The sequence below is a fragment of the Equus quagga genome, chromosome 5 (assembly GCF_021613505.1).
Source record: "Equus quagga isolate Etosha38 chromosome 5, UCLA_HA_Equagga_1.0, whole genome shotgun sequence".
In the NCBI taxonomy this organism is placed as follows: domain Eukaryota; kingdom Metazoa; phylum Chordata; class Mammalia; order Perissodactyla; family Equidae; genus Equus; species Equus quagga.
The window spans coordinates 52,618,982-52,633,489 of NC_060271.1; the positions used below are offsets into that span (position 1 = coordinate 52,618,982).

The 14,508-nt window shown below is 48.2% G+C and overlaps 1 protein-coding gene across 5 annotated transcripts in view; it reads left to right on the plus strand.

Moving 5' to 3' along the window:
• FHL2 (four and a half LIM domains 2) overlaps window positions 1–14,508 on the plus strand; it is a 69,000-nt gene that overhangs the window by 17,579 nt on the left and 36,913 nt on the right. The window contains exon 1 of one of the 5 annotated variants that reach the window (XM_046663437.1): window positions 13,849–13,996. The exons of the other annotated variants lie outside the window; for them this stretch is intronic. The gene's annotated coding sequence lies outside the window, so the exon portion shown is untranslated. Of the gene's footprint in view, window positions 1–13,848; window positions 13,997–14,508 lie in introns of those variants that run through there. 5 annotated transcript variants of the gene reach the window in all.

Sequence of the window (14,508 nt, forward strand, 5' to 3'; positions counted from 1 at the left end):
AATATAGTAAAAACCAGTAGCTCTAACTGACATAATATGAAAAGCTCTTTGGAATCCTGAATAATATTAAAGTGAGTTTAGAGGTTCTGAGAACAAAAAGGTTGAGAAGAGCTGGTTTAACTCAACTTGAAATTGATTGAGTATGGTTCCTCACACACTTTTGGTTCTCCTTAATACTCCTCACCTACCCCCACTGCATAAAGTCCTGAGTCACAGATGCATCTTTTGGCTTAAATAACCTAGATGAATGTACTGTGTGTGCTGTGCTTCCTCCACGGAATATCATTCAATTCGAATGACCCCTGCCGCTTAACTTGTGGGTAAGGCAACAGAGAAAACCTTCAGGAGCCAGCCCCATAACCGAGTGGTTAAGTTCGCGCACTCTGCTCCTGTGGCTCAGGGTTTCACTTGTTTGGATCCTGGGCACGGACATGGCACCGCTCAGCAGGCCACACTGAGGCAGCGTCCCACATGCCACAACTAGAAGGACCCACATCTAAAAATACACAACTATGTACCGGGGGACTTTGGGGAGAAAGAGGAAAAATAACATCTTCAAAAAAAGAAAGAAAAAAGAAATCCTTCAGAGGTGCATGGATCTCTTGTGCTTTTAAGAAATTTGCTTTGGTTAATTTTTTTCTTTTTTGGTTCTATTTTATTTTTTTTTGTAAAGATTTTTTATTTTTTTTCCTTTTTCTCCCCAAAGCCCCCTAGTACATAGTTGTATATTCTTCGTTGTGGGTCCTTCTAGTTGTGGCATGTGGGACGCTGCCTCAGCATGGTTTGATGAGCAGTGCCATGTCCGCGCCCAGGATTCAAACCAATGAAACACTGGGCCGCCTGCAGCGGAACGTGTGAACTTAACCACTTGGCCACGGGGCGGGCCAGCCCCTTGGTTCTATCTTAGAAACAATTTTTCACTGGACTCATTTTCCCAACGCATGCTAATGTGGTTTTCATAGACACAGTTTTGTTCTTGCAAACTGTGTCACGAATCATTCCACTGCCTATTGTGAAGTCTCTTTCCATCTCTGTTTAAAAACATTACCGAAATATATTATTTAAAGGCATTATTTAACTATCTTTGCTGTGATAAGGGATGCCAAATTTTTATTTATTATTTTATTTTATTCACTAGATAATCAATGCGGATGGTAGAAAATTCAAAAGGGACAAAAGCAGAAATAATGAAGAGCAGTTCTTCCCCCAACCTCCATTTTCCAGTCTCCGAGTTCTCCTCCCCAGAGCCACCTATGATGGCCAACTCCTGCGCCTTTTCCCAGAGATATTCTAGACAGATTTAATGGACATGGAGCCTTTTCTTACACACAAATGGCAGCATAGTCCACACAATGACTTGCACCTTACTCTTTTCACTTAACGCTCTATCTTGGAAATTCTTCCATACACCTTTTTCCATATATAGGGATTCTGCCTCATTAGTTACAGCCGTGTAGTATTGCAATGTAAGGATGAACGGTTTATTTGACTGTCTCCTACCTAGCAACACTTAGATGCTTTCCCATCTGTTGCTACCGTATACAATGCTTTAATATCTGTGTACGTTTGTGTTTGTGTACAACAAATACATACAAGTATAACCTTCTGGGTCACAGCGTCTGTGATATGACATCCCTTAAACTACACTGTGTCACAGAAAATTATGTCATAGGCTACTGGGCGATTGTTAAGAAGCTACGTAGTGAGCAGCACTTAGCTTAGACGCTCACTGCTAGCGTAGCAGCAGGAAGAGGCAGTGTTCTTCTTTCCTTTCAAAAGAGAGCGGAAAGGACAAATAAAAGAGAATGGAAAGTTTCCTTCTGACTAGAAAAAAAGAAATCCGATTTTATGCTTCTTGATCTTGGAAAATCTCCGTGAGGTTTTGTCGGGAGGGTGGAGGGAGAGAGACAGCCTGGAGAGAAAGGGACGTGGAGAGGCTCCGCCTTTTTCTGAGAGTTTGTTTCTTGTGCTGGTGGAGAAGGAGAAACTACCAGGAGAGGCAGAGAGTGTTTGGAAACTGGTGACGGTCCAATTACTCGCTCTGGAGGCAGTGTGGATGGGAAAGCAGCAGGCTTTGGAGGCAAACGCTCGCCTGATCTGAATCTTGTCTACACCATTAACTCTGACTTTGGGCACACTATTTAACTTCGGGGAGTCAGTTTCCCCATCTGTGAAGCCTACCTATGATGCTTCTTTTTATCTCCATCAGACTTCTTATACTACCGTCTCCACATCCTCAGTTGCCACTGCCTTCAACCTACTGAAATTTGGCGTCTCTCCCTATTCTCCACTGAAACGTATTTCAGAAGTCCTCCCAACCTCCACATTGCCACATCCAGTGGACTCCTAGAAGCCCCCAGCCCATTCAACACTATTGGCCACTACGCCTAGAAATCTTCTACTTATTGACACTCTCTCAAGGTTCCCCCATGCCTCCTTGAGAGTCTCTTCTCAGTGGTCTTTGTAAACACCTCCTCCTCTGCCTGCCCCTTAAAGCTCAGAACTCCTGGAACTTGACCTTCGACCCACTCCTCACAATCCACATGCTCTCTTGGGTGACTTAGTGACTCTATTGAGTTGTTTTTTTTAACTACCATTTGGCTAATGACCTTTACATCCATATCACCAGCTCTAACCTTATCCCTGAATTTCATGTCCCTGCAAGTTTGGAAAAATTGTTTATTTGGATGGCTGTCCCAAAAGTGCTTCAGTTTCAATATGTCAAAACGGAATTCATCCTCCACCAGAAACTTGCTTTTTCTATTTTCTTGATGATGGTATCTTCTGGTTATCCAAGCCAAAGAAACGATCTTAGACGCGTCCTCAGTATCCAGTCACCTATGATAATTTCTGCTGACATTATGTCTTTAAGATTCGTGAGTGACACCCTCTCCCGACTCCCACTACTCCCGCCCTGTTCACAGCGCGCCTCTTCTAACAGGACCAGGGCAGCAGCCTCCGTCCTAGGCTGGGTTTCCCAGGAGAGTCTGGGCTTTATGGAGGAGGGGCCCCGGCAGGAAGTGGGGAAACAGGGCAGGGAAGAGGAGGAAGCCAAGCAAGGATGCAGGGTGAGGTCAAGCCCCAGCCTCAGCCTGATCCCCCAGAGGTCCTCTTGAGTGTAGATTGTGCCTTAAATTTGACCTGACTCGAGGAGGCAGCAGAGCGTTCGTTCTTTCGTTCTCACGCCAGTCAGTCGTTGCTGAGGACACCTGAGGAGAAGGCAAGAAGCAGCTCCGGAGGGCAGGCCACACAGAAACAGCAGAAGGGACCCAAAGGGCCGCACGGGATCTGGGCAGAGCGTCAACAGCACCTCCTGTACCTCCTAAAGGAGCCCCTGGTAGATTCCTGTACTTGAGCCAAAGTCATCTATCAAAATGAGAGAACCGGCCAGGTCAGTCTCTCACTTAAGCGGTTTCAATGACTTCCAATCTCCTCGCAGCACTCTCTGGAAACTGGCTTCCTTACCATCTTAAGAGGTTTCAGAATTAGACAAGGGGAGGGAGTCTGTGTGAAAATACATCCTCTCCTGAAGATTCATGCTGTATGCTGGTTCATTAAAGGCTCTGAAAAGTTCTGCAGTAAAGAAATCTGTTAACTTGTATAACCCGGGCATTACCAGCCCTGTCTGACCTTCACCTTTGTGCTTGCTTGTGTGAGCCTTGTATGAAGCACCACCCAGACACTGCTGTCCGCAGACCTGAGTGGGAGATGTCGGCCTGTAGGATAAAGCTCCTTAGCACGGAAGATAACGTTATGTCCTGGCCCCACCTGCTCTCAGCCTTGTCCCCGGCAAGAGTAAGGCTGAACTGTGGGCCAAGCCCTGCCCCAGGCCTTGATGGTCAGAAGGGCCTCTCCCCATGCATGCTGTCCAACTGGTCACCTCTTGTCTGTCTGTCAAGGCTCAGGTCAGATGCCATCCCTTCCAGGAAGGCTTCCCAGGACCCTGGATCAGTCAGGGTTCTCCAGAGAAACAGCACCAAAAGAACCTAGAAGGAGAGAGACAGACAGAGAAAGACGCAGAGACAGGGAGAGAAATTTATTGTAAGGCACTGGCTCATGCGATTGTGGAGACTGAAAAGGCCCAAGATCTGTAGGGTGAGTCAGCCAGCTAGACACCCAGAGAACAGAGGTGTCAGTTGGAATTCCATAGCAGGGAACAAACCTGCGTCCCAGCTTGAAAGTATTAAGGCAGAAAGAACTCTCTCTTCTCAGGGGAGAGTCAGGCTTTTGTTCAATTCAGGCTGTCCAATGACTGGGTGCAATCTACTGCTGTCAGGGAAAGGAATCTGCTTGACTCAGGCTACCAGTTCACGTGCTAATCTCATCCCAAAACACCTTCACAAAAATACCCAGAATAATGTTTGACCAAATATCTGAGCACCCCATGGCCTGGTCAACTTGACATATAAAGTTAACCATGGCAGACCCTAATGTTGGGCTAAGCGCTTTTCTTATGCTCTCATCACTTCTACACACACTCTCTCTCTCTCTTTTTTTTTTTTTACCATCCTAACTATTTTTAAGTGTGCAGTTCAGTAGTGTTCAGTATATACACACAGTTGTGCAACAGATCTCCAGAACATTTTCATCTTGCAAAACTAAAACTCTACACCCAGTGAACACTAACTCCCCATTCCTGCCCCACCCACCCTCCGTCCCACCCGCCCCTGGCCACCACCAGTCTACTTTTGGTCTCTGAATTTGTTTAGGGACCTCACACAAGTGGCATCATTCAGTATTTGTCTTTTGTGACTGGCTTATCTCACTTAGCATCATGTCCTCAAGGTCCATCCATGCTGTAGCACGTGGCAGGTTTCCTTCCTTTTTAAGGCTGAATAATATTCCACCGTTTGTACGTACCACGTTTTGTTTATCCACTCATTCATCAGTGGACACTCGGGTTGCTTCCTCCTTTCGGCTATTGTGAATAATGCTGCCGTGAATATGCAAGTGCAAATGTTTCTTCAAGACTTTGATTTCAGTCTTTTTGGATATATACCCAGAAACGGGATACACTTTCCATATGGTAACCCTGACCAGACCTTATTGGGACTTCCTCCTTACTAAGCAGGCTCCCTCCCTTCCGGCTACACTGGACCTTAAGCTCTGGAAGGGATGGGCTGAGCTTCACCCCTCTTGGTGGCATTGTGAGGATGAATCACTGAGCAAACAGCAAGTGCCTGCCCAGTCGTTCCCTCCGGCCCACCCGCCTCATCTAATTGTGTGAGAAGGACATCACAGGAGCTTTGAATGTCAAAACAGTCCTAAGTTCCAAGATGGTTCACACATTCTTCATTTCAAACATAAGGATTCTGGGTGAGTAGGAAAAAAGGATTCCAGCTGAAACCAGGAACAGGAGACAAGGGCTATTAAGTTGTGCTTGAAAATAATTAACGAGAAAGAAATGTTTACATGATACTTTGTTTTCTTTAAAAGTTTCCTCTAAATGTGAGAGCATCGATCTTTGATAATACTTTTTCTAAAGTTATAATACATCTTTTATTTTCAGAAGTTACATTTTAAAACTTTAACTCAAACAGCACTAGGAAATTATGCTAATGTCCTTTGTCTACAGTTTAGGATATGATGGGTGTCAGTCTGCCTTAATTTGGGGATCAGTTTTATTGACAGAAATGAGAATAAATGAGCCTAATTATCTGAAGTGATGACGGTAATGTGCGTACACATGCCCACATCGGCCCTTTTCTACGTCTTTTACATTGCTTCATGGTACTGCTTCTCCCTTTAAATTTCATGAGGATTTAATAAACAAGCCGTATGTTCAGGACCAAAATGGTGGACGTTTTGTATATAATGAAACAGAACTTGGAAACCTTAAAATAAAAACCCATGTCACTTTCCCATACAAAAAAATGCCACCATATCAGTAGTCAAAGGACTATGTGCTGGTCCCGTGACATCTTACCTGAGGTTGGTTTAATATGCAGCAGGTCACTTCCTAAAATAACTAAGCGTATTTCTATCGCAAACCTTTTCTAAACGCTCCCAGCCATCAGTGCTGACTCCTGCACTGGGCTTTGTGGCACTGCTCACCTCTGTCCGACAGCAGCCCTCATTTTGCTGCTCCTCACTTCAGTCTCTCAGCATTCCTTTCCACCTATGTGGACCCCCTCTGGTTGCCAGCACAATAGAAATGCAAGCTGACACAAGAAGACGTGCATACCACACACCTCCCTCTGGGTGCCTGTGCCAAGAATCCTTCTGGTCTGAGCAAGACAATTCAAAATGTTGGTTTTGGACACCACCATCAACTAGCAGTGAAATATATGATAGTTTCCCAGAGATCAGCAGTCAGAATAGATTTCGAAAGGCATTGCCCAAATAAATCTGCTGGCAGGTGGCTCACGGACATTCAGAGCAACATCTACTGAAGGACTGGCACCACCAGAGACACTCAGTTTAAGTGGTGGCCCCTGCCCTGGACCAACGTGCAGTTTAAGCCTTCCCTCTGCATCTGCCAGAAGACCAGCCTTGGACCCTCCAGACAGAGAGAAGAGAAAATAATTCATTTGGCAGCTATTTGGGGTTCTCTCATCGAGTTGTATGTCTGGTTATTGTCAGGACTGTGAAAGGAGGCAGACAGGCCAGGCTTCTAGAAGGTGAAAGAGTTGCCAGAAAAGCTAACTTGGGTTTAAGACTTCTCAGGTCTTCTTCCAGCTAGCAAAGCTGCCTCCGTTTGGGAAACAAAACTCTCCTGCTGCCCTCCCGCACCCCGACCTTAGGGCAAGCACTCGACTCTGGGTCCCACCTCCCAAATCACAGGCACTGCTTCCAGCTCTGCTGGCGTGCAGAGGGTAACCCCAGGGTCCCACTTCGGTCTGGGAACAGGGCTGCAGCCCCTAGTGTTCCTTACCCTCTAGAATGTGCCTGCATTCTGGTTAACTTGGCCTCAGGCCCTCGTGGTAGGAACCAGGCAGGAGTCGGCTTGTTCTCCTGGCAGGGACACTGCGGAAGGCTCTCGCCAGCTGTAGCCTTGTTACCTGCTCCCCTGGAGAAGTGCAGCCACGTGCTTTTCCAACTGACTCACAGAGGGGCCTCCAGGGGAGTCGAGAATGGACCAGGGTGAATTTATATCACTTCTCTGCCTCCTCTCTGGGATGGAGAGCCTTGATAGGCATTTAAACAATGAGATCACATTATTTACTACACATCATAAACAGGACTCTCTGCAACAGTAGACCGAATGGTAACTTTTGTTAGTGCTAAGCACAATTACATTAACAACTCTAAAGAACAAAAATGTAAAATTTACCCTTAACTTGGGGCTGACCTAAGAAGCTGGTGAATGGCCCTACCCGTCCCTGGTTTGTGTCTTGCCGGGCCTGTAACGTCACAGCCTGACTAGGAACGGCTGAAGCCAAGTGTGGAGCTAAGTCGTGGAGACAGTTTGGGTATCTTCAGCTCCCTCCTCTGCAACCATTCCGACTGCCAGGAATCGACGGGAAGAGTACCCTGAGCCTTATTTGCCCTCATCACTTAACTAGCTAAGGGCAGACTCCTCGCATATCTCCCCAATGGAACTTTCCCTTAACTTGCCCTCACCATGTGCGCCTGCTTCTATCCCTCACTTTTCCATTTTTCCTGCAGTCTCGTTTTGTTCTCAGGGGATCAGTTTTTCCCAACCTGCCTCTGGGGCTCCTTCTCTCTGTCCCAAAACAACCCCCTCCTTTGGGCCACAGCCCACCTCAGGCCCTCCTGCCACCACCTCCGGCTGTTTCTGGGACCCACAGGGAGGTGTTCCACTTTCTGCGGCTGCTGCAGGCTATGGGAGCTCCTCTCCCCCACCGCCCCGCTCTCCGGGCACCACATCGGATGCAGAGCCCTCCAAAATCCCTCTCTTCCAGGAATGTCAGGCGGAAAAGGGGAGAAATGAACCTTCCAAGACTCTAAGTCTAAATCCACACCCATCTCACTTTCCCATACAAAAAAATGCCACCATATCAGTAGTCAAAGGAGAAAAAGAAAACACTTGTAATAGTGATGATGAATGATTGTTCCTCTAAACTCTGCATTCCACAGTCGGGGATGGTTCACATTCATGGATTCTCAGCCCGATTAATTGTGCTCGAACAAGGAGATGCTGTCCTCTCTCTGTTTGTGTGTGTCCTTTGCAAATGAGCAAGAGAAACCTGGCCCAAATCAACGAATTCTCAACACAAACCCACCTGCTCTGCGAAGGTGCCCTTGTCGTAAGCGGATGCTGTAATTCTGCAAGTGCAGGGGCACTGGCTCTGGTCTTGGTTGGGAAGGGTTCGAAGAGTGCCTGCTGATGTTTAAGTCAAAATTAGGATCTCCTGACTTGGAAAGCCCCATAGGCGTCTCTGTGCGTGTGGATGGAAACAGCCAAGAAAAGTACGAGCTTATTAATCTGGCCTACCTTTGGGAGTGTTTATGCATCAACAGTATGAGTACTTGGAGGAAGTATACCAGTTTTTCTTTCTGAATGATTCCTCCTTAAACAGACACGGTTGGAGGGAGAGGAGCTGTGTGCTCCTGTCTGGGCCCATCTATGTGGCCTGCCTATCAAAAGGGAGGCCCCCTTCAAAGCTACAGCAGAGTTCTTATCTCTAAACAGGCAACTGCAAGTAGACAGACCTGCCTCCACAAATGGCCCACAACACATGCTCACGCAGTCGTGAAGGAGAGAGCCGTTACAATTTTTGTTTTGTATGTTCCCATTTGTATAGATGGAATTTTTAAAGGCATTTGGTAGAAAATCAAACATGTACCAAGCGTAATTTAAAGACACAAATTCGATGCATTCCGTTGCTAAGAATGAAAACGACATGGACTTCAAGGCAGTCCCTCGGTGAGCAGCACTGTTAGTGGTTGAAAAGGCCCAGGCAGCGGGGCCAGGGGCAGGCCAGAGAAGCAGCCCCTTCCTAATGAAGAGCTGGACTCTTGGGGCAGAAGCACCAGCCCAAGAACTTTCACATGTTACCGGCTGCAGCCTTCTTTTCAGCTTCTGACAGTACCCAGGGATGCTATCCCCTGAGGGGCTACTCCAGTTAAAGGAAGAAGAGTGATTGCCAGTCCACAACCTCGGGAAGACAGGCCTCCCGCTTTGCCTTAATTCAAGTCATTTGCAAGGTAAATCTCAGTGCAAAGCCCAGATAATTGAACTGCCCAAATGGGCAATGAGACTGGTTTGTCTGGTTCAAGTGAGCCCATATGAGCCCTCGTATGGCAGCCCTATATTGGTTTAGGCATTTCCAGGAAACCTGAATTGAATTCAGCAAATATTGAGCAAGTTGCAAATTGCAGAGAATACAGAAATGAATGTGTCAATCCTTGTGCATAAGGGGCTCACACTCTTTCCTCTGTTGTTATAAACAAGGGACAGATGAGGAAGCATGGAATGATCAAAAGTGAGGCTATTGATGGGTGCCCCACACAGCTGGCTTAGGGCAGACACTTTATCTGGGTTTTAAAGGAGAAACAAGAGTTTTCCAGGCAGAACAGAGGAGGAAAGTAGTTCCAGGAGTTCCATGATGAAAGGCATCTTCCCTCATTGCCTGGGGATGAAACATGTTGGAGTGAAGAGAATGATCTGGAAGGGGTCTCAAAGACCTCCTAGTCTAGGATCGCAGTCCCTGCTCTCCTGACCTGGGAACTTTACAAACATGTTCTTAGAAAAAGAAAACCTCTCAAGGGTTTCCTTCAACTGCTTTTAGCATGACCTGGAAAGTCAAGGGACCTACAGCGACGAAGGGAAATAGACCCTCCACACACACAGGGTGGGAGAGAGAACCGAGTCCACAGAATGTTAACAAGCTTGGGAGCTAGGTTACGGCAAGGCCGTCTGCAAGATGAAAATATAATTTCAAATTGTTGAAATCAAGGCAAAAAAAAGGAAGAAAGAAAAAGGCATCTCAAATTTAAGGACAGCTAGATGAACGTCTTGGCTATCTGACAGGAATTTGCCACTGAACCCCCTCCGTCGCCGCGGGGATACGCACGCCTAATCTGGTACTGTCACGGAGTAATTGCTCAGCATCTCTAACTGTGCAGAAGTTCCCAGAAATATTTGCGCAGTTAGGATGGCCCAGAATTATAAAAGATTTTCTAGGGGGCAAATAGCATGGCCAGGATACGCTGAAGGTCAGACATTTTAGAAAATCTTGCCTGGCATTTCAACAGTCAACTACCACTGCAATAATGTAGAGAGAGGCGTGGCTGTTCCACAAGGCACTGTCATGACCCTCAGGTCAAATGTTAAAGCACTTTTCTGAACAGGTGGAGGATATTCCTTAACTCGTTTTTAGAAGATCGTAAAGCAACATAAAATATAGCTTTTTATCACACGCAGATCCACACCATGGTGAAGAATCTTCTACAGGAGACACTCTAGAAAATTTTCAACTACTAATTAGCTATAAAAATGACTTGAAGAAGAACTAGATAATTTGAAACAGCCCCTTAAGGTAAGAAGAGGGGCCGTCCATCCTTTGTTCCACAGGTGAGGTAGAGGGGACACACAAAGGTCAAGGTGTTGGTCACCTGTGGCTCACACGCTGCTCCCCAGGAGTTCCTGGACTGGGAGCACAGCCCCTCCCTCCGAGGGTCTCGCCAGTCCTGGCTCTTCCTACCTAGATCCTGGGATTTCTGTTAATGACCCTGATCAGAGAGGAAATAGAACTGAAGGACGCCGGGGGAGGGGAGAGAGAGCCCGGGAGTTTAAAGTTGCATGTTGACTCATAAAGTTAATTCAAAAAGAATAACTGCGATTTCAAGTGTGGTTTAAAATCAGCATTCTGAGAGACACGGGAGGCAGGAGAAACCCCGTGTCAGGGACGCCAGGAAGAATAGGTGGAGGCCAGAGGTCAAGTGCTACAGGTATTTTAGGAAGGCAAACACGGTTCATGCAGAATAGGATTTGGCCGGGTTTGCACAGACCTTGGATATCCACACTTCTTTTAAATGGATTTGGGAATAGCTGACAGAGGAAAAAAACTAAAACTGCTGGCAAGCAGAGCAGGGAATGGATCTCTGCTGGAAAGGACTGGAAGCAGAGACGAAAAGATCTCAAGTCAGAAGCAAGAGGCAAACTTTTTCTGGGTCCACAATAGAAATCGTTTTCATCTGAAGCAGCCCAGCAACATTTCCCACTCCACGACGGACTGAAATGAACTGCAGCGTTAACGGTGTCATTTTATTAGTTATTAAGCTGCCAAACCAGCCTTTCTTAATGAGTTATCAAAGCCACCATGGAAACTTGTGTCCAGTGCTCCAAATGAGCTTTAACCAATGATGACAAACTCAGAAAGATAGAGTTGTTTGTGGATTTGGCTGAAAATCAGTCATGTTTTGAGGTTTTAAACACTGACTATTTGCATCCATTAACTCAGTTCGTGAGAGAGAGCGAAAGAGAAATGGGATATGGAAACTTTGCATCTTAAGAAAGAGCCAAGCATTTCCTCTCCTAACCAGAGCATGGCCGAGGGGGGAGGGGAAGGAAAAGTTTGCCTTTTTGTGGAGGGCTGAGCTTTCCCTGGAAGTCCAGCAGTCAAAGGAACAGTGTTCAGGTTCTACAAGAACATAGCTGTACCAGACCAAGTTCCTTCCGTTTGCTGGAGGGGACATTTGCACCAAGCTCAGGGGCACAGGCAGGTGAGCACCTGCCTGCAGGGTCATTGTGCATAGAGGTTTTCCTGCTTGATCCAGGCAAATCGTGCTTTTGCTTTTAGAAAAGGTGAGCCCAGGTGCATCCGCCACTACCCTGGGGTCTGGTGCTGTGTCACAGGGAAGCGCGCAGAGACCTGCCTCCTGACCCTGCACCGCTCAGGGAAGTCTGGCGAGAACTCACCCTCTTTCCGCCAGCTTTTATGATCTTAGACTCTTACTCACCCTCCAACCATCCGAGGCAATTAAGAGTGATTACTTCTGAATCAAGGGCAAATCATCCACCCGTTTCCTGCCCAGGGCTTGAGGAGGTGAAACTGCCTGTGACACATCCTATTTCATAAATGGGATAAAAGTGCTCTAACAATCTTCATTGAACTGGTCACTTAGGTGCTGAGGTTGGACCCCTTGGCTCCTGTTTCATGGGTTCCCATTCTTCCCGGGGACGATGAGCTCTCAGTTGCCTGTGGGACGGCCACCATCAGGAGGAGGCCCTGGCCTGCCAGCCTCCTACACCCGCCCGACTCCCCCCAGCTGGGTTCTGCAGTCAGGTCCACACTCCCAGAAGCTCCGCCTTCCTCTCAAAATTAAAAAGAAACAAAACAGTACATAGCAAAAATTAATCTCCCTTCCACTCCTGAGCCCCAGGCACCCAGACCACCCCGAGGCACCACCAATATCTGCATCTATTGTCTTTGCCTCTTCCTCCCTTTCTTTACTAACGCAAATGCTTGGTTACTATCTAGAGAGTTCTCTACTTTTCTTTTCGTGGATATATCTTGGAGATCATGCCAAATCAATAAATACAGCCACCTCCTTCTTTTTAACAGCTGCATATAGAAATAATTCTCAAATGGACCATACGGTACTTAACTGGGCCCTGTTGAACGTGTAACTTGGTCCAATATTTTCCTCTTACAAACAATTCTACAAGGACTCCTTTTGTATGCGTATCAATTTACCCACAAGCAAGTCTATTTGTGAGATAATTTCCTGTAAGGGGAAATGCTGGGTTAATTTACATTTGTAATTTAAAACATTTTTCATTATGGAATTTTTCAAGCATTACAAAAGGAGAAAGACTCGTATAAGGAACCCCACATACTTGTCACCCAGCTGCAGAGGTTACCTTTAATCCCTGGCTGATACCATTTCATATATATGTTGGCCCCATCCATTCCCCCCAACGCAAATTATTTTGAAACAACTCCAGACATAATTGGTAAATATTTTGGTACTACTTCTGAAAAGTAAGGGCTTTAAAAAGGTGTGTGTGTGTGTGTGTGTCATTTCATTATCACACCTAAAATAAATTAATAATTTATTAATGTCATCAAATATCTTGTTAGTGTCACATTTTCCCAGATTGTCTCATGAAAATTTATTTTTTTAAATAGCTTGTTCTTTGATTTAGAATCTCAGTTCGGCCCATCCATTCACTGCAATTGGTTAACTCTTTTTTTAATCTATTTGTTTCTTCCTCCTCTCTTTCCTTCTTGTTTCTTTTGTTTCGTTTTTGCGAAATTATTATAGAAACTGGGTAAATTTGCTTCCAGATTCTGGATTTTGCTGATTACATCCCCATAGGGCCATTTAATATGTTGCTCTGTCCTTTAGGTCAAAGGGGAAATACAAAATTAATTGTAGAATTTCTTTAGACAACACAACACATCAGAATCCGCACACAGAGCTAAGGCAGTTAGAAGACAATTCGCAGAACTAAATAACCACCTCCAGTCTGCTGCGGAGCCGGCAGACACAGGTTAGGAGCAAACCCCTGTTCCGGATGCCCCCTTTCCCAGGCATGAGACAGCCTGTGCCCTTCCTCTGGCATCTGTCCCCATCCAGGGGGGTCGTCGGGCACACGTCCTGGGCTTTGAGTGTGGGCGGCAGTTTCTCCACCTCACTTTTGTTTTCCCGCCCTGGAGGGGACAACGGAAGGTCTCAACAGCCCTCTCCCCTCGGAGCGGTGGCGACCGGACCCTCCCCTGCCCCCTCTCTAGCGGAACAAAGCGCCCGCAGTATCCGTCTGCTGGGCTCACCGCGTGACAGACAGGGCTCTGCGGGAGAAGCCCACGTGCAAACGCGTGGCCGGCGCAGCCCCCTCCGAGGCCAGCCCCCGCTCCAGACTCCCGGTCTGCGAGCCGCCGGGTGCCAGGGTCCCCGGGGTACGAAGGGAGAGCCCCAGCGAGGCGAGGGCGCGGCGGGGCCGGGGGGCCAGGGGCGCGCGCCCCGGCGCCCGGGAGGCGGGAGACTCCTTATATGGTCAGGCGGCGGGGCGGGCTCGCGGCGCTCTCTCGGCCGGTCGCGGAGCCGCAGTGCAGCCGCCGCCGGACGCCACCCGGCCGCCGCGGTGAGTGCCCGCCGGCCAGGACCGCCGAGGGGACTGGCCGTGGGGACACCCGGGGAGAGGGGGGCCGAGCAATCTGGGGGACCCGGAAGGGGGGCTGAGCAATGGGGGCGACCCAGGACGGAGGGAGCCGAGCAATGGGGGGGACCCGGGAGTGGGGGCCGAGCAATGGGGGGGACCCTGGAGAGGGGAGCCAGCCAGGCCATGGGGACACCCGGGGGGAGGGGAGCCGAGCACTCGGGGGGGGGGGGGGGGGGGGGACCCGGAGGGGGGGCCGAGCAATGGAGGAGACCCAGGAGAGGAGAGCCGGGCCATGGGGACACCTGGGGAGAGGGGAGCGGAGGAATGAGGGGGACCCGGGAGTGAGGGAGCCGAGCAATGAAGGGGACACGGGGAGAGGGGAGCCGGGCCATGGGGACACCCCGGGAGAGGGGAGCGGAGGAATGAAGGCGACCCGGGAGAGGGGGCCGAGCAATGGGGGGACCCGAGAGAGGGGAACCGGGCCATGGGGACAC